The sequence below is a fragment of the Microtus oregoni genome, unplaced genomic scaffold (genome assembly GCF_018167655.1).
Source record: "Microtus oregoni isolate MIOR12 unplaced genomic scaffold, Mior012 000030F_ref0000283, whole genome shotgun sequence".
Lineage (NCBI taxonomy): Eukaryota > Metazoa > Chordata > Mammalia > Rodentia > Cricetidae > Microtus > Microtus oregoni.
In genome coordinates, this window is record NW_024543089.1 from 22,504,609 (window position 1) to 22,529,715 (window position 25,107).

At 36.5% G+C, this 25,107-nt stretch overlaps 1 protein-coding gene across 3 annotated transcripts in view; it reads left to right on the forward strand.

Moving 5' to 3' along the window:
* Window positions 1-25,107, forward strand: part of Cadm2 (cell adhesion molecule 2) — a 923,258-nt gene that overhangs the window by 888,369 nt on the left and 9,782 nt on the right. The gene's annotated exons all lie outside the window — the stretch shown is intronic.

The window sequence follows — 25,107 nt, forward strand, 5'->3', positions numbered from 1 at the left end:
CCCTGACGTAGATTTCTCAGTCAAGTGTAAAGATATACAGAAAGACCTCGCAAACAACCCTGCCACTGTTTACCTCTCAATTAAATGAGTATTGAATATTTTATCTTCTCTAATAGTGATTCCTTCAAAGCCAATTTATTTTTTTCACTTTAGAACAAATACTGGTTAGATTGTAATTATTAACATTTCACTGTCCTGAAATAAAATACAAATACTTTAGCATGGCATACAAGTACATTTTCACTCTGCCTTCTGCTTGGTTCTTCAGAAACTAAATCCATGGATTTTGTGCTGTAGGTATTTTAGGCTTCACAGTTTCTGCCACTTTTCTTAAATGATCATTTTGATGCTGGTCATAATACCCTCTATGCTTCATCTATTTTTTCCTTCTTTCCTTCAAAATTCCAGTTCAAATATAAGTGACCTGTCTTGATGACATTAGCATTTATTATTCTCTTCTTTACCTCACAGCCATTCCTTGGTTGCTTCACTCTCTCTGCATGGTTATCAGGCTTGAGTTCAAATGTTTATCTGTGAAATAAATATAACTAAACCTTCTTATTTTCAAAAAAAATTAATTCAATGTGCCTTTATGTGTGTCCATATGAGTGTATGCTAAATGTGTGCGGGTGCACAAATGACCAGAGAGGGCATCATGCTTCTGAGCTGGAGTTAGAGTTGGTGTGAAAACAGCTAACAGGTACCCAGAAATGCTTAGCCTTCTCCTCTCCCTTCTCCTAAGCCTAACTATTAACATAAATATTCTATAAACATATAAAATATTATTCATATTGTTTGTCAAATATTTTTCTAACTTTTAAACCTAACTTCTTGTAGCATCTCATTGAAAATTCTCTTTCACACACACACATTAACCACACCTTTTATTGTTATGTCTTCTAGGTTTCATGATGTTTAGAAAAATTGTTAACAACTAACAAGTCTCAAATTACCTTCTGATTTCTCCTGCTACAAAACATATCCTATGTGAATCAACTCAAAATATTAGACTTAATTCTGTATAGTAGTTGCTTAAACTGCAGGGACTAATTTCTTGTCGCCACGAGTTTGGAAAGTGCAAGATGAATGTCCTTACAGGTTCAGTTTTTGGAGAACACTCTCTTCTGCCCTGCAGCAGACAAACTTCTCTCTGTAACCTCACATTCAAAAAGAAAGCTGTGATATCTATTCTGATCCTAATATGGGTTCTAATCTCAGTCTTGTACTTCTGCCTTCACTATCAGAAACTTGATTTCCTACTAGAAACATTGCCATTGAACATGATGGTATCATGGGTTAGGATTTCTACATATAAATCTGGGGTGGAGTTAGCATATTCAGTGTTTAACACATTCTCTATTTGCTCTGTCCTTGATAAGCATCAATATTAAATAATGGTTAAATTCTATTGTCACTTTGCCTGGACTTAAAAAGCCTCGACAGACGGTACAGTTTAACTCTGAATGTATCTGTGGTTTTATTTTCAGTCATGAGCAGATCTTAAGGACTAGGAGCTAATGACTATTTTAATAGAGTCTGAATATGATAACATTTTGACAAGTGCTGAAAGGTAAGGAGTTAAGCCCAGATGGAAGAGGTATATTACAGAGAAACATATTACCCAACCCCCAATCTCTGAATTTTATCTAACTTTTCCTGCTTCCCAGATGCTATTAACTGAACATATCTTCTCCAAAATGTACCTCTGATCACAATGTCTCACACATCTGAATCTAAGCCAAAATAAATATTTTAGCCTTTAAATGCTTTCTGTGGCTATTGTCTAAAGGACACAAAAGCATGACTCTTGTAGAATTTTAATGCTTGGTTAGGATTATTGCACTAAGTAAATATGACGATGTGGTTTTTAAGAATGGAGTAATATGAATTAGGAAAAGGTGTGCAGGTGTGGGCTTTAGAAGCCTGCTATGAGATGGAACTTGTTGACAATTCTGCAGGGTGTGTGGAAGACTAGACTGCTGTTTGGATCATCATGCTGGTTTTAGGTTATAGAAATGTCATGATATGTATTGCATACCACACATGTTACATTCTGGCAAGTAATTTGTACACTTTCTCTACAGAGTGAGATTTTCAATAATATTTAGCTAAAAGGTGAAAGACATATTTTGTGGAGAAAATTGTAAAGCAGCATAGCATTTGAGGCATGGCTTGTTTGTTGTTTGCTGTATTTAAACATTCACAGGGAGACTTAATAAGGAGATAGTTGAGAAGAGGTTCAAAACACATGGTATCTAGCCTCAAAAGCCACGACTTGAAAATTCAAGAGAAGAAAATGACATAAAAAATGGACAATTAAAAGAAGGACCAATAGGAAAAAAGCCTTGAGTGTATTTTAAGAATCGTCATCAGCCAGGATGGTGGCACACACCTTTAATCCCAGCACTGGGAAGGCAGAGGCAGGCGGATCTCTGGGAGTGATTTCAAGACCATCCTGGTCTAAAGGAGCTAGGACAGGTATCAAAGCTACACAGAGAAACCCTGTCTTGAAAAGAAAAACAAAAAAAGAATCTGTCAAATCTCACTCATTTTAGAATCCATGTTTGAAGTATTTTCCCAAGAGGACAAAAATGCTTAGGTATAATATACACTGCCTGATGCACAATAGTTTCAGTCACCCATACACTCAGTCCCATACACTGCTGCAGCCAAGGGAACATGAGCTGTGCCTGAATTGATGGCAAATTTGATATTGCACATAGGAGCAGAGACCTCCTCTGAGATTTCGAGGGAAGGCATGGGAGACCCATTCATATGTGGTTGGGTCAGTTTCCCAGCAAGCACCTGGGATCAGCCCATTACCTAGGAAAATGAAGCCAGTGAGGCACTAGAAACCACATCCCATCCACAATTCTCTACAGCATCCACTAGACGTTTATATTCTTTGACAGTGTTTCTGTTTTGTGCCATTCAAATGAATTCTAAACCACACGACGAGTGCAAGGTTCCTATTCGTCTTTTTTTTTTCTTCTGGTTTTTCGAGGCTAGTTTTCTCTGTAGCTTTGAAGCCTGTCCTGGAACTAGCTCCTGTAGACCAGGGTGGCCTCAGACTCACAAAGATCCACCCACCTCTGCCTCCCAAGTGCTGGGATTAAAGACGTGCACCACCACCGCCCAGCCTCCTATTCATCTTCTTAATTGCTTTAGTAGAATGACATTTCCTTTTCTTTCTATGATTTCACATTTAGTTATGACTATTAAAAATAATTAACTTTTATTGATACTAATTATATCTCTAAGAAGTTAAAATCATTTCCTAAGATTGGATAAATAACCTCTAGAACTCCAAATTTCGAGTTTGTAAATTGCATAGGTTATATTCGCATCTATACAATCGTTTTCATAGTTTTCTAACTCTGGTAACAGATATTTAAGGGTCAGTGTTGTGAATTACATTTAGACTAAGAATCTAGAAGGTAGAATAGTTGAATTATCCTTTTCTTTGTCTCCATCATTTCCAAACGCTTTGAAGACTATCATTGTATAAAGATAGTGCAAACAAGGATGTAAGTGTTGCAAATGTACTAAGTTCCACAGAGGCTTCATTACAGGCAGAGGAAGCAAGGGGGCTAGCTAGTTAGCCTTGCTGTTTTCTTGGTGGTGTAAAATGCTTACTGTACTTGTTCCAACAGTCTTCCTGGAAGCTGAAGGTAGTTATATTGATTGGTCTGGAGTCTCTAGGATTATACCATTTCTTTACTTTTTATAGATATAGGCATTGGCCAGCTTCCTTACAACTAAGCTACTTCAGCACTTGCTGATTATATTAAACCAAACCCAAACCCTCTAGAACCATTCTGTGTGTGCTGTTAAACTGGACAACATTAGAAAACGGACATTTAACCAAATGTTTCTCTTTTATTCATTAAAACTTGTTTTTACTTACACCTTTTCTCCAGAAAATAAATGCTTTAGCCTTCTGTTTTTCGTTATAGCTAAGAATAATTCTTTGCCATGCAAGCTCTTTCTAGTTTTGACCAATATTTAATTTCAAGTATTTTCCCTCCAATAACAATAGTAACAAAAAATATTGTCATTATAATGTGATTTACCTGTGTTAAACCCTTTAAACTCTTCCATCAAGCCGGTAGAGTAAATACTATTCTCATTTTCAATTTTTTTTTCAGAGGGAGCAAGATCTTTACTGTCAGTTGCACTTTAAGGCTGGGCTGGCAAAATAGCTCAGCAGGTAAAAGCACTTGGTGTTGCTTACAAGCTGAGTTCAATCCTCATAACCTATATGGTCTAAGCAGAGAAATGATTTCTAAAAGCTGTCCACTGACACCCATATACACATTGTGGTACTCATCACGCTGCCAAAATAGCAAATAAATAAGTACAAATAAAAATCTAAGTCCAAATATTATATTCTCAACAGCACTGTTCCCTCCAGATTGATTTGCTTTTTCAAAGTCCAATTTGTTACACAGGATGGAATTCAGCTCAATACTGAGCAGAAATTGAGCAAAACTGAAATGAAAACAGTTTTGTAAAGAATGTTTATTAGAGGTCATTATGTTAAAAACTTTGAAGAATCCAGTTTCACTGCATAATAACTTGTGTTTTACAAGCTAGTTAAACAAGACAGCCTATTTCTTTTGTCTTCTAAACTCCTACACACGTACTTAAAGGAGTTTGCATCTGACCTCTGTAGGTATATTTTTCTAAATTTGAATAAGGTTTTCAACTGTAATCATTCAATTTTAGTGAGCATAAACACTATTGAATTTTACCATTATATTTTCAAACAAATGTACCATGCAATATTGTTTTTATTTTCCCTGTTCACTTTTCCTTTTCAACCTCCCTCATTCTTACTGGTACCTTCCTGTTCCCTAAGTAATCTCTCCTTACGATTTCTTTTCACACACATTCTATTCCCATTCCTTGCTCCGCTACCCATCTATTTAGACTTTTCCTCCTCTCCGAGTCTCCTTCCTTCTTTTCTGTAATATATGCACATGTATAAATATAAATCCACATCCACCATATGAGATACAACATAGAATATTTGTGTTTTGTGTCAAAAAAATATCTAACATATGCCACATTATACAAGCTTTTTTATTCCTATCTACAATGAATCCTCTACCATTAAGCAGATATATTTGGAAGAATGATAGTGAGCAGACAAAGAATTGAATTCCTGGGGGATATAACACTTTTGGAAAGTATTTTCTCATGATTCACTATAAGAGAGTTGGTCTGTTGGCAGGTCATGAATCAGAGATGCAATTAAACCACCTGCATGCATGGGACAACACTCAGGACAAAACATTTCCCACCTAAAAATGTGTTAATCCTGTCAAGGGAGCAAGATTCCCTTGTTTGGTATCCTTAGGTGACATTACATTGCATGAAAGTGACCGCTGTGTTATTTTTCTTGATAGCAGAGCAAAATGGTTTGTTTGACTTTATTACTTTCCCACTACATTCCTTTCAACCATACTAATTATAATTAAAAGCAGAAATTGATATATTTAGTTTATTTATCCTTTAAATTCTAAAAATATGCTAATGGCAGTGACTGAGGGAACACTTGGGAAATGTTGAACCAAATGTTTCTTAGTTTTTAATGCTCCGTTTATACTGTTGACATTCTCTGTAAATATCCAGCCTTCATTTATCCTAGTTTGACTATTGTATAATGTAATAAAACATCTATCTGGTATCTTAATACCCATTCTCTTTAGATGCAGTTTTCTGTCATCAAGAACAACTTACTGACTGATATAAAATTGAGTTTGCCTTCTTCAAACACTTTGGGCACAATTGTCATTTAGTAAAATAAACTTGGCTCCATTATTTCTTAATGTCTTCCATAGCACGAATAAGATTAGACTTCATCTCCCACATTCCCATTGGGCAGCACTTAAGAAGTGAATGATATTTCCGTCTGCCTAAGTCAAGTAATCCCAAATGTAAGTAATTTACAAGATGGCATCAGGGACTGTTAGAATAGACGTATTGCAATATGTCACTGGAAATCAGCATCTCTCCACATGTTTGATCAACAGCCAGATGGAAGCTTTTATCACATTTATTTAATCTAAAATACACATGGTAATTACTGTGGACCTTTGATTCAAGGCCTTATTATTGTCTCAGGAGAAGTCAGAAAACGAGTTCGACAGTTGCAGACTGTTGTAGTTATGACCCTCTGGGTAGAATTTACATCTATCACTGTCTAGACCAAAGTGCTGCAACAAATGACTTGTACCTCCAGGATGGAGGGTAAAAGAGAAGCTTAGTTAGCTTGCATGAGAAGAGAAGGACCCCAATAGAGTGTTGATGCTATTCCAGAAGTGACTTCTCTTGTGCATAGCAAATTAGGAGATTGAAATCATAACTGCATGCACAAAATGTCTGAAAAACTAAATGTAGACAAAACAAATGCCTTAGTGAAAGAAAATATTCATAACTTTCTGGCATAAAACAAGGTTTTCTGATCTGCTCTACTTATATTAGTGGAAATTAATGGAAACAATTTCCTGTGTCAATGACGTCAGCAGGACGGTATTGTGAAGTCTGTTCTTCAGAGTTTTCTAATTATGAAAATAATAGACAATAAAGTTTTGCTTAACATTAGATATTTAAATACCACATCCTCAACCACATTTTTATGCAAAACTAAAATATCAGTAAGCAACATTGAAATATATTGGTACACATAGAAATATTGAAATGATATGCTTATAATAAATGTATATGAATGTTTAATAAAGATAATAGAGAAGGGGAAGATTTAATGCATGTGTGCAGATGCAGAATGTTTATCTACCAAATTTATCTATCATATTAATGATGTTTTATATGAACAATAAACAAAGGGATACAGACATATGTGTGCACACATCAGTATGTAACTGAAATACATATATATATATATATTCCTGAAAGTAAGCATTTTATGATATATTTATTGTACTGAAAAATAAGTATAACTGGTGTCTATATCTTAATTGAGCTTAATAATAATTCTATGCTACAAAGATGACTTAGTAATTGAGAGTATATACTGCGCTTGTAGAGGACACATCTTAGCCTCAATTCTGGAAGGGTCACAATCTCCTGTAACTCCATCACTAAGGCATGTGACTTATTATGACCTCTGTGGACAAAAGTCCTCCACAAGTGCGTACACAGATACACATACAATTAAAAAGAAAATAAATGCAAGATAATTCTACTAATGAGAAATAGTCAAGTAATAATATGTTCTGAAATGATTTAGAATGTTATTGCCTGATTAAAATTGTGTTAGTGGCTATTAATATTGCCTTAGTAGAATCACTTAGCATTTTACTCTATTACTTAAAATAATAAATTAATTAGTCAAAATAATATCCATTCGATTGAATTATATTAAAATTGAAATACTCTTTCAAGAACATGAAATATTCTGCCACTAGTACACATTAATTCATTCATTTCTTGGTTTATTTTCGTGCATCTGTGTTAGAGAACACGAACAAAACAGAGTAGTCACATGCATCCCATCATCCATCTGGAGGTCAGAGGACAGCTCACTTAGTCTGTTCTCTTCTGAAACCTTGCGTAAAATTCAGATTGAAAAAGTGACTGCTTTCTATTTCCATCCACCCACATTGGAGCACAGGACTGAATTCTCAAGGTCCAAATCAGGAGCAGAGGGAGAGAGAGCACGAGCAAGGAACTCAGGACCATGAGGGGTGCACCCACACACTGAGACAATGGGGATGTTCTACTGGGAACTCACCAAGACCAGCTGGCCTGGGTCTGGAAAAGCCTGGGATAAAACCGGACTCTCTGAACATAGCGGACAATGAGGACTACTGAGAACTCAAGAACAATGGCACTGGGTTTCTGATCCTACTGCACGTACTGGCTTTGTGGGAGCCTAGGCAGTTTGGATGCTCAACTTACTAGACCTGGATGGAGGTGGGGGGTTCCTTGGACTTCCCACAGGACAGGGAACCCTGATTGCTTTTCGGGCTGAGGGGGGGGGGACTTAATTAGGGGAGGGGGAGGGAAATGGGAGGCGGTGGCTGGGAAGAGACAGAAATCTTTAATAAATAAATAAATTAAAAAAAAAGAAAAAGTGACTGCTTGTGTATGAACGTAAGGAAAAAATAGAAAAAAGGATGACAAATACTTAATATAGAGATAGGAATAAATAAGCATGCTAAATGTGGAAGGATGAAAATGATAAAACAAGGTACTCAGTCACCACTTTTGGGTGATTTTGAAGGTGTTTTTACTAAGTTTAGTATCTTGTGGGTGGGAGGAACTGCTCTCCAAAGCATGTATGTGGGAGGTAAGAGGACAACTTTCAGGGATAAGGGATCTTTCTTTCTGGGTTCTTGTTACAAAACCGAGATCATCAGGCTTGTTAGTCAGTATATTCACTTACCTAGGAGCCATCTTGTAGGCCCTACCAAGGGGTTGATCCAGGTTATAGATTCGGTAACCTTTATCTCGCACAAAGCTTCCAGCTCTAAACTGCTTTTGTTTTGCTTAAGCACTGTCAGGCTCCAGCCTCAACAGAGCTTGTATGTTACAGGGTAGAAACTTGTGGGTTAGAAATTTTAGTCAGAAGAAACAGAGATACAGAGACTGTAATAGTGTCTGAAGAGCAATCCAGTGAATCCCAAATTCATCTGCATTTATTGTCCTTATGCATATATGCCCAAATCCAAAAAGGAAGGGTGGGGACAAAGGCAAAAGATTCCATCTATGTAACATGACACAAAGAACAAACAAGACAATTACCTCTTCAATACCTGAGACATTAAGCAAGTATATCCTGAGTTAAGTATTCTGTTTGTTTAGGCAGGATGCGCAGCGACAATACCTTAGGCCAAGTATCCTGTAGGCAGCCACTTCCTGGGTCAATTCTCCATCGTCTCTTTGAAGGAACAAGAATATGCCTGACCTCCATGACTTTTGGTAAAGGTGGAACAGATCCACCTATGTGAGCCATCTTAATACTCAAACACCAAGTAACCATAACCTAGGTCAAGATATTTTGTTAGTAGCCACACCTTAAGCCAAATCTCTTGTCAACAGCCTTGAAGGAGCAAGACTAGGCCTGAACTCTCTGACCTCCAGTCAAGGTGGAACTGATCCACTTCTGTAGGCTCCACAAAGTATGTAAAAGATAAAGAATTTTATCTTGAACATTCTGCACCCTACTTAAATATTAGGTATGGCATTGTAAAGACTTTACAGCCCTAATACCATACTGAGAATACAGTTATGGATATAATGTAGATATATCTTAATGTTGTCAGTTAACATTTCGCTTGATGTATTTTAAATGGTCTTACTCAATATGACCTTTAATTTCAATGTTCGTTCTATAAAATTCTGGGTAACAAACATTACAAACTGCATTATTAAATTTCTTGTACATTGGGAATTTAGATCTTGTGCTGTGTAATAGTGATATAAGACAAAATATTAGATATATACTTTATAGAAACTTGTAAAGGCAAAATTAATTTTTGGTATGTCTACCATATCAATATTTAATGGTTTCCTACTGAGAAAGAATTTGTTGCAGAGTTAAGTAACTATTTTGTATTCTTCATTCTTTTTAAAATTTTGTTTAGTTTTCATTTCTTACCTATGAGTGTTATACCTGGGTACGCACATGCAGTAGCTTCCTGCCTGCTGCTCAGCAAGGCCAGAAGGAGGAATTATATTCTTTGGAACTGAGTTACAGATGATTATGCGATGCAAAGTGGGTGCTGGGAAACCAAACCAGCATCCTCTCTTTCAGTCATCTCTTCAGCCCCCACATTCACTCTTGTTACATATGTAAAAATGTCACACACTATCAATTTATGAAGGATACAATTTATTTATACTTAAATAGAAAGCATCGTCATAATTTAAGTATAGTTCATTTTTCATGAACTTTCATTTGTTTATACAGTTATGGAGATTATTAACTCTCAGAAATGTGTGTACAGCTATTGTGCTGAGCTATGTCACTGGAATAAATGTCCAGTTACTAAATTTTTAATGTTAAAGACATTGTAGCTTCTAACATTGAATATATAAGATAATAAACAACTCAATAATGCAAGTGCAGGCAATAAGAACCTTATCTGGGATAACTTTACTGTCAACAGATTCACATGCTATCACAGAGTATCACATGGCAAAAACTGTGAGCTCACACGGGCATGAGATATGTCGAGTCTCTGTCCCTTTTCTCTACAAAGTTGATGATATCCAATAATAGAGATCTTGCTTTATGGATCTTATCTAACCTTCAGCATTTTCCAAAGACTCCACTTCTAAACACGTCCATTAGATGAAATTCTATCTTTCACTAACAACTGAATCTAGGGAATGAGCAAGCATGTGAGTAACGATGCCCAATCCATATCAATAATTTTTGAAATTGTGAATGATTTTGGGAATTCATAAGTAGTTGATTTTCTAGTAAGAGGTGGAATTCAGACAAGCTTGCTATTTGGTGTGCTATTGTAACTTCTGTAAATCTCAAAGGTAGCATACTGCTGAGATGGGCTCACAATCCATTGAGGGAAATCTTTCTTGGAATATTTCTTCTTTGTTATCTGTTTGTCTATAAGCTTTGTTTAAATTCACAGTAAACACTGTATATCCTGTTAATAACATTTCCTCTCATGACAAATATGCTTACTTTGGTTTAATTCAGCTTGAGTAAGGTTTGGGTTTTGTTTTGTTTTGTTTTGTTTTGAGGCATGGTCTCAATATGTAGCTCTAGCTGGCCTGAAACTCACTATATAAACAGACCTGTTTGATTTCAAACTCAGAGCCTGCCTCTGCCCCTGCCTTCTGAGGTCTGTTCTATCACACTGGCCAACTTCAAATTTTAATGTGAGAATTTGTGAGCAATTTGCTATTTACACACACATAAAACACATATAGCCATGCTATTATTATAATTATATATGTATATATATATATATATATCAATAAACATCTTCATGGTCATTCATAATAATTTAAATTTTTAATGCAGCCAATATGAGTTTCTATCAAAACAGACTAACTTAATTTAATAAATTATTAGTATACGTTTATAAGGAGGCTGGTATTAAAGGGCTGCCATTTTAATTTAAATGGTTGTTTCTTTTTCTGTTTTTACTAACCATTACCCCTCCCTCCTCTTCTGCCATCCACTCCTGTTTCCTAACTAGCCCACCCCATCCACTCCTCTTTCATTGCCATTCAGAATAGGCCTCCCTTGGGCTTGCCCTAAGTGTGTCCCATGAAGTTGAGGCAGGAGCAAGCTTTTTCACTTACGTTGAGATGAGTCCAGGTAATCCAGCAATGGAAAAGGTTACCAAAAGCAAGCTAAGCTCTAGAGAGAGGTCTTGCCCTCACTGTTAGAAACCTGAAAAAAAACAAAAACAAAAAACAAAAAAACACTACTTTCACATACATGTAGAAGGCCGCACAGGCTCCCTGACTGTTGGGTTTGCATCCATGAGCTCCAGTGAGCTCAGGTTAGCTGTCTCTGAGGGTTCCCCATCATAACATCCCCCCCACCACCACCACCGCTGATACAATCCCTCCTCCCTTTCTTTTTCTAACACGGGGCTTGTCTGTGGGATCTCTGCTTCTGTTACCATCAGTTACTGGATAGAGTATCTCTGATGGCAGTTATAGAAGTCACCAATCTATTTAGAATAGATAATTAGTTCAGGCATCCTCCTCCCCATTGCTAGGAGTCTTAGTTGGCACCATCCTCGTGGGTTCCTGGAGATTCCCTGGCATCAGGTATCAGAGCCTGTTCTGGCAGGAATCATCAAGGGTTACCTGGGAGGGGGCATGAGGTTATAGGAAATGACAGATTAAGAGAAATTAAAAAAAAATAGGATAGAGCAGGAGGACTGAAGGTAAATACCAAACTGCCCCGAGTCCATTTCTCAGCCAGTATATATATATATATATATATATATATATATATATATATATATATATGAATTACAGATAAACGGCAGAACAAAGGGCAGTACAGTCAGCTAGAGTCCTCACTACACTTGAAAGGACACTTAATCTGGTGTATAATCTCAGTACATAAATTCAGCTGGTAGCATGCAGCTACCAATCACTACAGAGGAGTGCCTACAGTTGGCATACATCAGTCCAAACCTTAATAGATAATGTATTTTTTCTCATGGGCAAAAATTCTCTTTCCCATGCACTTAATCGGAACTTTCTCACAGCCCTTGAGGCTACTGGAAAAAGCAGAACAGGCAAGCCTGATCTCAAATGACCTCTTTAAGTCAGATGGAAACTCCATATGGAAACTGAATCACACGTGGGTTCCCACAACCAGGTTTCTCCCTAACCCCAAAATATCCCCTGATCAAGACATCTCTTTTGTTAGTCTAGTTCTCCATCCTGCCTCCAACCCATCTCCAGCATTGAGCCCGCTCAACTTGCTCCCTCTAGTTCCCATCTCTCCATCATCAAACATCACCCATAATTTAGCCAGGAGATCTTTTCTACCTCCTGTTCCCAGGGAAATGCATGCCCCCCTCCCTCTTTGGGCCTTCCTTGTTATCTAGCCTCTCTGGGGTTGTAGATTGTAGGTTGGTTATCCTATACTCTACTGTTAATAACCACCTATAAATGAATGCATACCATGTTTATTGGTATAGTTGGGTCTTGAGGTAGACTGATTCCCAGATATTTCGGAAACCACCATATGTAATTCTAAAGTGACTGTACAAGTTTACACTCCCACCAGCATCCTCTCCAACATTATCTACCCTCAGTGCTTTTGATCTTAGCCACCTGAAAGGCATGAGAGGGTATCTCAAAGTTGTTTTATTTGCATTTCCTTGATGTCTAATGATTTTGATGAATTCTTTAAGTTTCTTTTGAACATTTGAGATTCTTTCATTGAGAATTCTAAGTATAGATCTGTACCCCCTTGTTTATTTGGATCATTTGGTATTTTGATGTTTAGCTTCTTCAATTCTTTATATATATTGGATATCAGCCCTCTGTCAGATATAGGGATTGTCAGGATCTTTTCCCCACTCTGTAGGCTGCTGTAAATAGTTGTTCCTAATTTATTAATCCATTAAAATAAATGTTTCCAACTGGTGACCTTTTCCTGCATTTCAGTGATTTAGTTTTCAAGCACATTCGTTTCTGCCAATGAATAGACATGAAAATCCAATGGCACAGACTAAAGCTATGCGGTAATGTAGCGTCTGTAAAATTTTTCTCATCTAAACATTTACATCCTTGTCATCATTTCTAAACACTTTTTAATTCAGCCTTTGTTGTTACTGTTTACTTGGAAAGCATTCTTAGTTTAATTATAATTATTCATGTATCCTTTGTGTATTTTTGTTGTGCTTCAGAAATGTACTTTGTCCCACATTATATGGCTTTTAGAATTATTGCATTCAATTTATTTAACCACTGCTTTGCTTACAACAGCATTCATTAATCTATTTAAACTTGCATGGAATACATTGCCAAAACAGACATATGCCAATGCCATTTATTTGTCATTTTTCTTCCCTTTCAATGGTTGTTTGCATTTATTCATTCTGTGTGTTGTGAGCTGAACCTAGTAATATACAACACGTAAGCTCTGTTTACTTCAAAGGCAGAAAAGTTTCTAGTTAAAAAGAAAAGGAGGAAACACAGTAAATATATGTTTTTAAATGTCCAAACAACTCTTTAAAGTAAAAGAAATTATTAATGTAGAAAATTTATTTGAATATTGTCTTTTTTCATAAAGCAAGTAACGTTGCTAAATACAGGTAAGTCAACAATGTCTAGTAGAAGAAAGATCATTCTATTATCCATGCTAATCACTGAGTATCTATGAGATAATAAGATCATGTTTAGATATTGTCTAAGTATATTCATACTCCAATAACAGAATATAGTACTTTAGTTGGTGCGAGAGAATTGTCTGTATTCTGTCAATCATGTTATAAATAAATGCTGATTGGCCAGGCAGGAAATATAGGCGGGAAAACCAGACAGGAAGTAAAAATGATGTAATGTGAACAGTAGAATTCTGGGAAGGAGGAAGTTAATTCCTCCCACTCCTGCCCAGACCATCGAAGCAGCAGGATGTGATCTGCCCCAGTGAAAAAGGTACTGAGCCCCATGCCTAACATAGATTAGAAAAATGGGTTAATCACCATGTGAGATTTAGCCAGCGAGAGGATAGAGCTTATGAGTCAACCAGCTTATAATTTATGGAGACCTATGTGTGATTTTCTTTGGGGCTAAACAGTTGTGGGGTACCAGGCAGGACAAAAACCCCAACAACAAGCCAGCCTGCTCATGTTACATTTAGTTGTATTAATCAAAGTACAAACATATTCCCAAAGCTATAGAGCTTGGTAGGAAGGCTGAAAAGAAGGCACTGGAAGAATTCATGCCTGGTTATGGTGCTCTTTCTGTTTCATAGCTGGGATGTTCTCACTGGGTTCTCATGTTCCAGTGCTCAGGGAGATCTGTGGGGTTGCTTTTATAAGGGCACTAATTCTACTAACAAAGCAATACCCCTCATGAAATAACCACCTACAAAATTCTCCACCTTCTGATGTCATCATAAGAATTGCTTAAAATTTCAACACGAGTTTTAAGAAAAGACAGACATTCATATTCTAGCAGATTCCGCATAAACTATTTTTAACCAATCTCTTTTGGGAAAGGCATAGCAGATATGTCCTCATTCACAGGTAGAGAAAGTGAAAGAAATGTCAGATTTAAACTGGAACTTTTATATTACAGTTCCGAGTGATCTTTTGAGATCTTCATTGATTTTTTTAAGAGTACTAGTATTTAATTCAGGAAAATTAGACTTGGGTCAGGTGCTTAAAGGGTATTTTATCTGCCTTCTCTAAGCAGCCAAAGGCTTTTCCCCTGATCACCTTGATAACCTGCAATGCATTCCTTTCTTTTGCTCTCTTGCCCTTATCACATGGGTAATCTTCTGCAGGTTTTCTCCCTTTCTGGATGAAGGTACTAAAGGAGGCGAGCCATTCTATGAAGGGCTCTTGGCACTAATGGCTGCACTACTCTACAGGTTGAGAGTCCTTGCTGGAGTTGTACAGTTCTTCAAAGTTAAGATATTTCCTCCTTAAAGAAGTCACATAAAAAAAGAAAAGAAATACTTGCTAGAGTTCACCAGAGAAAAAGAGCAGAGAAATGGCAGACATGATGATGGAACACTGGTTTTTCTAAAGATACAAATAGTATATGATGAAACATGTCTCATTTAAATTTTCATACTCATGGACAAATAGAATCTACATTTTATTCATGCCCAGAATATTATTGGATCTTTATAAGTGAAAGTTAATTAAGTCAATAGTTATGTAATTAAGATAATAACTCATAGGAAAAATGTTAAAAAGTGTCATTCTTAGAAGTGGAAATAGATACCTAAGTATTTAAAATTAGTGTAGGTGGTAATAACATTATTTCTGCACTTCATTAGCATAAAAATATAAACTATAGTATATATAAGTTAATCAGTATGGCATTCTATAATTCAATAAAGTAATCATTATTATAACAATAAATTTATAATAACTGATAAAATCCTTATGGATAGGAAGTCCAATACAGAGAAACACATACATATGCAAGAGTTTGTGTGTCGAGTGTTTGTGTGTCGAGTGCATCAGACTGTCTTTATGTAAACTTGGTATGCAGGGAGGCACTACCCAGAAGTGCTGGGCCTTTTCCAATGTGAAGCCTCCTTAAGTGAAGGGCTCTTTTTTCCACCCATACATTCTGCCATTGCCACATGACACCACAGCACCGAGCAATGATTCTGGTCCAACTTGGACTGGGTATTTAAAGTCATGTTCTAAAATTAACCTCTTTTCTTCAGAAACTAATGATCTCGGTTATTTTCTAATAGTGATGGAATAATAGCACTGGATGTTTGACGCATATTAACTTGATGTGGAAGCAAATGTGTAATAATGACACCTTTAAAATGAGGGCTAGTGTTTCTACTCCTAAGACTTACTTTGCTTAATACTGAAAACCTGTTGTGTGATGTAGTCTTAACATAGAACTCATAAATGTAAAGTCATATATAGTTTTGTTTCACTGGTTTTGTTTTTGAAATAGGCTCTTGCTTTTGTAGCCCAGCTAAACCTCATGCTCCAGTTTCTAGCTACTTAAATTATAACATATGGCGTGACACCTGACTCTCAAATATGCTATATCTGAAAATCAGTGTAAACCACATACACAAAAATTGTTTTCTTATGTTTTCTTCTTTAGAAGTTGATCTCAACGTCTTCATCAGAAAGCCCAATTGTACCTTAAACTAGAAGATGGCCCTTTGGTAAAAGTTTTATATAGTTCCCTTTAGGAATTTTACAAATGCCATATAATGCCAAATAACAATGTATTCTATCCAATAAAATGTAATGACTCCTTATTTTTGGCATTATTAGCCTCTTTGTGAAGCATTAGTATTTTAAGAAACGGGAACATAGGATTATAAGTTCATAGTAAAATGCAAATTTAATATTAGAGCAAAACTATTATGAACAGTAATTAAGTGAAAAGCCAGATGAATCATGCTTACTTAACAGTAATTTCTGAATCAGTTTAAATAGAAGAGGTATTATTATGACTTAACATCAGGAAAGGGCAATATTTCAGTGTTCAGTGCACCCTGGTGTATACAACATCAATTGGAACGGAACAAAAAAAATAGTATTCCCCCCACCTCCCATTCACTTAATTTGCTTGGTTCTTGTAGGTGAAAAGAAGTGTTGAGCTGGCATTACAAATGCACAATACAACCTTTATACTCATGAAGATTTATACTTTTAAAGATGATCATCCTTAAGTGTGGGAATTAGAACCTGGGGATAAGCTCTTGAGCTAAATAATTTTGTTAACGCTGTCATGACAGAAGGAACCACTGAGTTTTGAAATCTGCGCACAGAGCAGGAATGTAATGTGGTGCGGGGTAAAGCAACATGAACAGTGGTCACTGAGGACGGACGCAGCACCTCATTGTTTCCAGGTCTTGTTTCCAAAAGGAGCAGAATCTGAGCTATCTTGGAAACTCAAATTAATCGTTACTTGTGTACTTTCCAAACACTATTTCATAAACATATTCCACAGTTTATTCATCTTTTTATCCAGAATTATTATGAGTATATGAGTCAACATCTTATGGGCAATGAACAAAACATACCTGTATAACCTAAGGCCTGAAAGACTTAAAGCTCAACAAGATGTCGTCTTGTTTAATCCTAATTCATCAAAGTTCCATGTGTTGTTTTTAACAACCTCACAATAATAAAATTATTAGTACTTTCCCCATCTCTCTATTTAGACATTTACCATGGTTCTCAGTAGCCATCCACACACTGTAAGTCAAAGATGTTAAGAGTTTCTTTTTTGAGACAAAAAAAGGAAAACTATTGTTCTACTCAGCATCTTATTCCATCGTTTTTGTAACATAGTTTTAACATTTAGTTGATGTTTATTTTTGAGATACTTTTATGGTGTTTCATGGCAGTCATGAATTTATCTTGTTAATCTTATATGATTAGAATTATTCATATTCTAAGGATGAGATTGAAAATCTGGCAAAAGTAGAAAATCACAATTTATCAAAGTACAGAGAATCATTGTCACTAGAAAGCTGCAGTTTCTTGACCCCACAGCTTGAGAATCATCACTGATGAAGTAACAGAAAGATTGTAAGTGCCAGCAGCCTTGGTGGGCATCAGTGAAACACTGTATCTCAGCATAATAGGACCACTATACTCATGAGGTCATAGAATTTGTGGTTGCTACCTAAGAACTGCACACTATCAAGTCATACAGAATTCTAATATAGACAGGGAAAATGTTCAGTCCCCTCTCCAAACTCAGACATTTGATGACTTCTAGGATGAGGAGAAATAGGTTTCCTTAATGATATATGATCCCTGGTAAATTGATCACACTTCAGTAGTTATCCCCACATCAAAGAATGTAAACACAAGTTGGACTCAGTTTGCTATTAAAAATTAAAAAGAAGACATGGATTTTGGGTAAGATGAGGAGGAAGATCTAGGAAGACTTAGAAGTAGATACAAAGGCCGGGCGGTGGTGGCGCACGCCTTTAATCCCAGCACTCGGGAGGCAGAGGCAGGTGGATCTCTGTGAGTTCGAGACCAGCCTGGTCTACAAGAGCTAGTTCCAGGACAGGCTCCAAAGCCACAGAGAAACCCTGTCTCGAAAAAAAAAAAAATAAAAGAAGTAGATACAAAGGATCAATATAACATTTTTGTATAAATTCTCAAAAAAGTATTAGAAACTTGTACAAAGACACACATAGAATATTAAATGGCTTAATAATTAGAACGAATAGTTTCTCTCTCCTTTTGTTAACATTATCATCCATGTAAAAAATTACTAAGCTTTCGCTAATCAAAATTTCTCTTGAAAGTTAGTTTTATTTTAAATAATGTTTTATTCTGTTATAAAAATAATAATGTAGCCTAACTTTAGATTATTTTGTATAAGGACATAAAATTTTAATCCTTAGTGTTCTTTCAGACTGAAAATATATAAAAATGCAATTAAATTTGTTTGTAAAGTGATGGTAACAATTGACAGGTAAATTACATAGTACTAATATTTCCCTAAACCTTTAAGAGAAACTGAGACAAAAAAATTAATTAGAAATAAAGAGACATTATTTACACTGTATAGAAGAATTTCAACCTGGAAATTATGGCTTACTTGAACAGGGGCTCCAAGATCTTAGGGATTTCAAACAGGTTTTAAAAACCACAAGCGGAGGAAGAAATTGTATTGTCCCTTGTATGTCAAGAATTTATACTGACATAGGTAAGGCATCAAATATCCTGTAATTAGGTGACGGGACTGATTCCTATAAGAACTTAGAAAGACCAGATCTCAGAAGGGCCAGGAGGAAAAGGCAGCTTCAAAACTTGTTATAATGAGGAGGAAGAGGACCTTCTATGCCGATCTCACAAGGGAACTGATTCACCTTAAAGACTGGCTTGTGAGCCACAGGAAGTACTTCACTGCATCTGGGAGGATTCAATGTATCCTGCACAGGACTTAATCCTGTCTGAAGTAGAGAAGCATGAAGCCTGGTCACCCACATCTCTCTGACTTATGCTTTAGAGGAGCCTCACACTGCTCTGCCATTTCACATGTTTTTATACATGTGGTAGATTTACAGACTCATACATGTTTATGGTATTATTTATATTGGTTTTAAAGACCTGTGAAACCAAGCAATCATGCCCCAGCCATGATTTTGTAGATAGGGTTTTATAGTTTGTGACTTGCTCACACTGAAATTTCAAATAAATTTACAGTATGATGTTATCTTTGACATTTTAAATATCAAGAATTACTAATCCTAAATAACATTGACATAAGTTTCTCTTTAGAACATTTTATCAAGCACCAAAAAGTAATAAAAAAGAAAAAACACTTTAGCTGAAAGACGTTAAGCTCAAAAGAGTTTAAATGTATTACTTCCATTTTCCTGTCATAGAGAATGACAGCACCACCTGGCAAAGCTTGCTTTCTCCCATGCCCACAGACTAACTGCCAAAAGTCACAAGCTAACACTTGAGAATAAATAATGATCTTTTAAGATAGACGATGCATCTCTTTGAATAATAATGCAAATTTAGCTATCTGTAAAGACCTTCGAAAGACCACACTTCATCTTTTATTTTTCTGACAGTAGGAGATGAATGGAAGGCTATATATAAGATATTTTTGCATATCATTTATGCATCATCCCTCATCCCTGCATTGTTCACATGGTACTTAACTGGTCCTCCATTACTTATTTTAGTTGCTAAGAATAATAATTAAGGAGAGACTTTTAGCTATAACAGATGACAGTGAAATAAAAAGCATATCCAACAATACATAGTGAATGTCAATTTTACAAGGCTATTTTTACCACGAGAGATGTAAAGAAGCTCTGAATCTAAACTATCATTAAAACATTAAAAGCACCAAGAACATCTGTATTTATACTCTTGATGAGATGAAAGCTGTAATGTTTTGCATAAATTATAAAGATGATTAAGGTAAAATAATTATTAGTGCTATGGAAGACTTTGCCCAAAAGTTATAAGGTATCCATAACTGACAAGAAGTTGAGCTAAACTATAAATTCAATGATTAACATTATAAATTTAATCTAAGGTTTTTATGAAAATTTGCAAATACTATACAAAAGAACTGTGAGTTTGATCTCTACAAAGTCCACATGGGGTGATTCCCAAGACACAGATTACTTCACAGCTTTTCTTCCTTATTTGGGGTTCATTTGTACAGAATGGCACCTCTGGGCATAATGAACTTGACAAGATTGCCTAGTTGAGAGATGTAACATCTGGGCCAGAGGAAACCAGCAGGTTTACTTGCCCCCAGATTGGTGGTCTGGTGGACCCTGATGCCCACCTGTCTTCTAATACCAGCCAAAAGTGCAGGTCTCTATCTTGCAATACCCCCCATTTGTCCCCTCTTCCATTTTGCCAACCCCTCAACTTTTTCCAGGTGTGTAGGTTGGGCACTGGAGCAATCCATGTTCTGGCTTGATAACCGAGATTTCCAGAGGCCCCACTTGTTAAGGGCCACCTCGTAGGTGACCAAGTCTGTTGCCTGGTTCTCTTGTGCCTCTTTGGATTTTCATTTTTGATGTCCTTTGCCGTGGATAATTCATACATTTCTTGGCAGTCAAATGGCCTCTAGTAGAATCAGGATCTCTTTGTTTTTTATCTTTCCTGCTGAATTGGGGAATCCCCTCTCTATATTGTCCCTACCTCTATGGACATGAGCTAGGGACAATGCATATAGCCGGTCCATGTGCACAGTGATAGCTTTTCCCTTACTGAAGTAACATGCTGAGTTGATGCCAGAAGATCAGTGCTTTGTGCTAACGTCTCTTGCTGAGAGACTGGACCCACACTGTCTTGTGTAAGGTGACAACTGTGGCTCTGTCATATGTGATTCAATCTTGAAAAATATCGATCCTATCAGTACTCTTCAACGTCTTGTAATGGGACATCTATTAGGTCAGGTTTGACAGATTGAACTGCGTCAGTCACTTCCGGGCTATAGTGGAGAGGCTGCACTGGGTTAAAATACAGCACAGTATTGCCTCTGTTCATGAAATTTTACAGAGTCAGATATAGGACTGTTCCGGAAGTGTCTTATAATGTGTTATCTGTGTGTTAGATACCGACCTTTGTGTGCCCCCTTGGAAGGGCCTCTACAGAGTGCAGGGTGGCTAGGAAAAGTTCCTTCTATTTTAGATCTGTTTTTCTGAGCTAAAGAACTGACAGAAACACAGAAAGGCAGGTGTGACACATAGTAATTACAGTAAGGGTAACGATACAGACTTAAACTAGGGGGTCCAGTGACAATTCACATGGACCCAAAACACCAGCTTTTGGGTTGTATCCTTTTGCAAGGAGAGTGGGGCCCTTTGTCCCAGCACCTGGCTAGCTTACACCCAAAATAATCACACAGAAATTGTATTCTTTAAATTACTGTTTGGCTCATTATCTCTAGCCTCTTATTGACCCACTCTCACATCTTGATTTAACCCATTTCTATTCATCTGTATTCCCACCAGGAAAGAGTCAGCGTGTCTGTCTGTGGCTGCTCCATGATATCTCTCCCTGACTTTGCTTTCTTCTTAGAATTCAGTTCTATCTTTTTCGCCTACCTAAATTCTGCCCTATCAGGCCAAGCAGTTTCTTTATTGATTAACCAATAAAAGCAACACATAAACAGAAGGACCTCTTACAAGTATCCAGCATTTCCTAAGTGTCTTATGCAGAAGGCACTATAAAAGACTCACCTCTAAAGGTGAGCATTCAAGAATTCTCAGTATTCCTCATTGTCCGCTATGTTCAGCTAGTCCGGATTTATCCCATGCTTTTTCAGACCTAGGCCACCTTACGAGACCTGGATAGAGGTGGGCAGTCCTTGGGCTTCCCACAGGTCAGGGAACCCTGATTGCTCTTCGAGCAGATGAGGGGGGGGGGACTTGATCGGGGGAGGGGGAGGGAAATGGGAAGCGGTTGTGGGGACGAGGCAGAAATCCTTAATAAATAAATAAATTTAAAAAAAAAAGAAAAAAAAAGAAAAAAAAAAGACTCACCTCTAAAGGGTACAGATCTAGGTGATATTCTGTAGTTTCCTGTTTTTAGAGGAGAGTTCAGGGAGACTCCGAATTGACAGAAGCAAAGGCAGGAGACCAGCCGGGGCCCTGCTGCATCTCTGAGTACATACTCCCATGCAACTATCCATTCCATAAGTTATTGGCCCTGGGGATATGCCACCCTTGTCCTTGGTATCCCTCGGAGTCTTACTGGAACCTACAAAATGTTAAAAGGTATCTTCTTCAGAGAAGATACATACATTTAAAGTCAATAGAAAGTCTGTATTTGTTAACTGGTAAGTTACATAGGGAACAAATTGCGCCACCTTGCCATACTTTACTTTAAATGCACAAAACACACATCCTGGTTGAGACACTTTAGTTAGCAGGACACATTAGGGAGAAACAAAATTACAAAATCCAAAAGGCAAAGGTTAGTACATTTAATAACTTTTCTAGATCTTGAAATTATGGACTAAGTCTTTGATGGATCAGGTCTTTGTTCCCATTTTGCCAACTATTGGGGTCTACATGCTGGTTCTAAAACTGGTGCCTCTAACATTACATCAGATGTACTACTATCTCTAGGTCTACTAAGGGCCTGTTACAAAATTTTTCAATAAATTAACACAGATTACACAAAAATAATATTATACATATGATTCATGCAATTTTAAATAATAATATAGATCATTATGGATATATTCTGTTATGACATATTATTTCACATTGTTACCCATAAACCTCTGTGTCTTGATGTAAAATTAGACTTGATTGCATAAAAGTTTTAAACTTGCGTGTGTGTGAGAAGACCACAAATGAAAGACAATTGAAAGAAAATTATTTTAAAACTATAATACTGTTTATAAAGTGAACTTATAAAACAGAAAATCTGAGGGCTACAGGCCTTGCTGGTGTTGACTGCAACTGAGAGTAGTGTCTTCAAGGCTTCAATTTTGAGCTCACCACAATCAAAGTCAAGCAACTACCCAGATGGCACCTTATAGTTCATTTAAATGAAACCTAGATATTCCCCACTAAAAGGTACTTCATAAAATAAGATGAGTCACCCACTAATATAAGTGATGTAAATGTCTACAAAGTGACATGCAGAAAATAAATGAAAAGTGAAGGATGAGATAAACTTCCAAGGGAAAGAGACCAAAATATATAAAAAAAAAAATCTAAAGTTGATGAGTAACATGCCTGAGAAGATTTCAAAGAACGATTGTTAGGTAACTTGAGGATGCAAGACCAAGTACAATAATGCGAGAAGAGCAATTCATGAAGGAAAATTTCAAGAAGGAAATCCTAAAAAAAAATCCAATGAGATACTTGAAGTTCAAAAGTTCCAACAGAGAAATACAGAATACAGCTTTTTGAACTTTGACGTAAGGGAAGATAACAAAGAAAGCATCGTGCCTCTTTCTCGTCTTTCTTTTCCTTTTGAGATGCACAAACTTGGCTACAAATATATAGAAACTCAAATCCATATAAAATGCTAAGGGTAGCTGTTATAGCAGATTGACTTTTTATTTTCCTTGTTTTAAAAAGTGATTTTTTCTAACTCTGTGTCTCCCACACTGTGATATACTGTGGCTGGGAATTTTGAGCCCAAGCAAACTTAGTCTCAAAAAAAAGAAGCATTTTTAGCTTGTATATATGTCCTTTCAAGCACTTCAAGGCAGATGGTCTTTTAATGATATTTATCCTTTGGTGTATTCATTTTATTCATCTTTATGAAAGAGCTATAGTTTATAAGACATTTTTGAAATGGCTACTGTTTTTCTTTTCATTCTTTAGGTGACATTACTCATGACAATAGATTTCTCGAATTTAATATAACTTATTAGTTCACCTGGGTAGATTATTAAGGGAACCATATATTTTCTGATCTTTTATTCCTTATTTAAAATGTATCTCATTCTGTCCAACATTAGGAAAGCCTAGACAACATTTAGTTCTATGCATTAAAAGTAATACAAAATGTGTGTTGTCAGAAATCTCTGCCTTAGTGTGACCTTCTGATTACCAATATACTTGTAATCTTTGTTTCTTACAAAAAAAATGCTATCTCTTCACATAGACAACCTATAATCACATACAGCTAGTCTTCTCAACTGGAACTCTAAGATATTTAAGTATGCACAGTGTTGTCTTGCTGGCTGTGTTATCCAGAGGGGTGGCCTGACTAAGACAAGCTATGCATGAATACCCTTTCTGGTCCATGCACAAGAGTGCACAAATACTCTTCTCTTTTCCATGTAGAGGCATGGTATCCCTTCTTAATTAACACTCCTCACACTTGAAAATGAGAGGAAAATGGAAAGTTCTTATAAAGCATGACAGAATAGTATCAGAATACACTTTAGCTTTGACGGTGGTGTTTCTTCTTTGCTTTCTACCTGTAAGGCTCTCTTCCATGATGGCACTTGCAGTAGGTGCTGGGAAATATGACCTTCATCAGGCGTACACAGCTTTTACATTCCATTTGTTCCTTTCATAGGGTTTAGGGATCTGTAGGTTGTTTGAAGTTTTAAACACAGGTTGTTATTTTTGTCTGGATATGATTCTTTGACAGGACACTGGTTCCATTAAATATCACACGTCTAAATCTATTTGTCAGATAGACGTTTCTCCCCTACTCTTAGAGTTTTTATTTATTTATTTTAAAGCATTAGTGCCAGCCTAAAGTTATTTGTTATCTTTCTCCTACCTCTGGATCCTGCCTCTAAAGTACAAAAAACCACAAGAGGATCTTGGCAAGAAGCCGGCTGTGGAAGGAGAAGCACATGCTTATTTGATCTTTGCCATAAAGCTGAACCTTCAAGCAGTTTCTTACTCAGAGTTTCATTGAGTTTTGTTCCTTGTTGCATGAATTTCATAACTGGCAATTTTAAACATTTGAGTGCACAGACATCTAG